The 3,216-nt window shown below is 41.0% G+C and overlaps 1 pseudogene; it reads right to left on the reverse strand.

Moving 5' to 3' along the window:
- Window positions 1-1,893: 1,893 nt before the first annotated feature.
- On the reverse strand, window positions 1,894-2,452 carry LOC102477114 (39S ribosomal protein L32, mitochondrial pseudogene; annotated as a pseudogene).
- Between the last annotated feature and the right edge of the window lie 764 nt (window positions 2,453-3,216).

The following is a 3,216-nucleotide window of genomic DNA, read 5'->3' on the forward strand; positions in this document are numbered from 1 at the left end:
TAGGGAAACAAACTAATCCTTTACTTCTTAATTTGCAGAATATATATGCATTCATATTATAGATACTCAGAGTCCTCTTTCACCAACAATACTTATTTGGCTTTTTTTAAATAAATATAAGTTCCTTCCTAAGAGGGCTGCAGGGTTAATTGTTAATTTAATTTTTTCTTATTGTATTTCAAATAATAATTACAAAAAGATGGAAAGAAATAAAAAATAATAAGTAGCATGGGGCTGGAGCTAAAAGCTTAAAGTTTAGAAAAGATAATTTTCAATTAGAAAATATTATGTGTGATGCAGAGGGAGTCCACCAAGTCAGATGTCAAACAACTTCCTGATTAGAATAGCTTCAATATAAATGACAGGTAGAATTAGGACTCCAACTTGAAAAGATCTGACTTGAACATTAACTGAAAAGTAGAAAATAAATTAGCTCAGCCTTTTACAGGATAGAAATGAAGCATAGAAAATTATTGCATGGTTCAAATTACCAGAATAACTAGCCTTTAATAAAGAAGGATTTAGAAGAACCTGGAAAATGAGGGACTGAGCTCACTGAATGAAGTCTGACAGTCTAATCCTAATTCACCAATTCTTTTCTGTTCGGCTGTGAGCAGACTTGAGATTTCTAACATTGGGGTGACAATAACAGTTTGCTCATTTTCAACAGCTTACCAGGAATGTTAAATTGCAGAAGTTATAGAGAGGGAAGGAATTCCTCCAGAAAAATGTAAAGGAGAGTTATAGCTTCTCCACCTTCAACCTCACCCTCATTACCTGCCCTCACCCCTGTTCCTGTCTGGGTGGCAAAAGAACACACATTTTTTAAATAAGAGATGGCTGGGGCTGGCAGGGGGCACAGTAGTTAAGGGCACATGGCCGACCCATAGTTGGAACAAGTGGCTTACTTTCTCACTCGCTCCCCCTTGCCCCAGTAGGTCCCTCTCTGGTCAAATTGAAAATAAGTAAATAAACTAGACTCCCGAAATTCTCAAACAAGAAGCCATCTTAAGTCTGAGGTGTGTCTTGGCATGTTCAGGGAAGCTATGCTCTAAACTCCGTAGTCTACAGTCCTGAAATACTCAGACAAGGTAGAGGGACCTGTGTCCTCTTTCTGTCTATTTATGTGTGTTACACTCTCTTTAATTTTCATTTTATTTTAATTTTTAAACCACTTCTCCTCACCTCCGGTCTTTTCTTTCTCTTGCTAATTTCTGAAGGCTTTTCTTACTTTTTTTTTTTTTTTTAGGGGTTTTTTTTATAGGGCCGTTGCACTTGCACGAGAAAAATAGGCAGAAAGCGAGAATCACCCCCTAGAGGGGATGGCCAGGCTGCAATCCCTTCTCCTCTATTCTCCTCTCTGGTTCTTGGGCACACACACACATGCACCTGGTGTGAGTTTAAGCCATTGGGTCCGGGACTCGAACTGTAGTCTACTACATGGGAGTCCAGTGACATAGCCCTTATACCATCTGCTGGTCCCCAGAAGGCATTTTAAATCTGAGGTGTGTCCTGGTGTGTTCACAAGCACATGTGATTTTTATTTTTTACCTTTAAAAAAAATATTTTGGTCGTTTTTTTGTCTAATGTTTCTTCTTTTTTCTCTTCACCTTACTTTCCCACTCAGTTCTTCATTCTCCACACACTGAGTGTCTAGACAGGCCTATGTGCACAGTACCCAAGCATATGAATACTTCTTTTTTTATAAATAAATATTTTCAGAGTTTATTCATGAAGTTTTCTTCAAATGATCCCCCACAAAACTACTTACAAAGAACGTTTTACACTATATTGATGATTTAAAAATAAGCACAGCAACAACACAAAAACAATCTTTTTTTTGTCAGGAGAAATGTTTCAATCTGAAGTTATCCTCTTTTAACACCTTGGCTGTCAGTTCTGGGTGAACCAGGATGGCCGCTTCCTTCCTCATTCAATGGTCCTCTTGCCCTGATCTTGTTCAGATGGTGTCTCTCCTGTGTACAGCACCTCGGTGTCCATGGAAGGAGAGTTGAAGGGGCCCCCTTCCTATCTCTCGTCTGATTTATTCAGTCTCTTCGCACACCTTCTCATAGCAATAGCCACAAGGCACGTGTTTTAGTATCAGATGACCACATTTGGGACACATGTCTTTATTGTTCTTAACTTTTGTAAGCTTCTGAGGGTTTCTTCTCCTACACCAGTTAACGTCAATGCTGCGTCTGCTTTTAGGAGCTGCCATCCAAAAGATACTGTCCAAAAGGCTGGAATTCTCCTCACTTGGACTGGTAGCATTTGCTGGTTCTGTAAACATGGCTGGACCCTCAACTGCTAATGCTGGTCTCCACGAAGGACTAGGGAAGCCTAGGTGGCTCTGCTGAAGCCTCCACTGCAGTCCTTCCCAACAGTTTCGGAGCAGCCCCGGAGTAGCTGGCCACAGCAGAACCACCAGCACCACCATGACGGGCGCCATCTTTCTCTTTCCATATGAATACTTTGAACCTCCTGCTTTAAGGAGGAAAGTTCTTTTTATAAATCTGAACTCATAATCTCTTTCTGTGGATACTACATTGCAAAGCAGAGTAGAGGAGACATTTTGTCACAGAATGACCAGAAACCAATGCAGTGGCACAAGAAATATGAAAAACCAAGAAAAATCTGTCTCCTAAGGGAAAAGAATAATTCTTCATCAACCACAGATCGTACAGTAGAACTTGTGGAAATGTCCCATAGAGAATTCAGAATATTCATAGTGATAAAACTAAAAGAGATGTAAGAGCTAAGAAACAATGAAATCCAGGAAGTGCAGGAAAAGAAAAGAGAGAACGAGTTCCAATAGGTGAGGAAGTTCTTGCATGATCTGAAAGAGGAAATACACACGATAAAAAAGAATCAAATGGGGGACCAGCAGTTAGTGTAATGGCTATGTCGCTGGAGTAATGGCTATGTCGCTGGACTCCCACGTAGTCGACCGCGGTTCGAGTCCCAGACCCGGTGGCTTAAACTCACACCGGGTGCTCGTGTGCATGCGTGCCCAAGATCCCGAGAGGAGAATGGAAGAGAAGGGATTGTGGTGTGGCCATCCCCCCTAGGGGGTGATTTCTCGCTTTCTGTCTCTCTGTCTCTCTCTCTCTCTGCCTCGTGAGCGCATGCACCCTACAGCAAAAAAACTCTCCAAAAAAAAAAGAATCAAATGGAGCTATTAGAGATTAAGGCTGCAATACATTAAATCACAAC

Source organism: Tupaia chinensis, unplaced genomic scaffold, assembly GCF_000334495.1.
Source record: "Tupaia chinensis unplaced genomic scaffold, TupChi_1.0 Scaffold000173_1, whole genome shotgun sequence".
In the NCBI taxonomy this organism is placed as follows: Eukaryota; Metazoa; Chordata; class Mammalia; order Scandentia; family Tupaiidae; genus Tupaia; species Tupaia belangeri.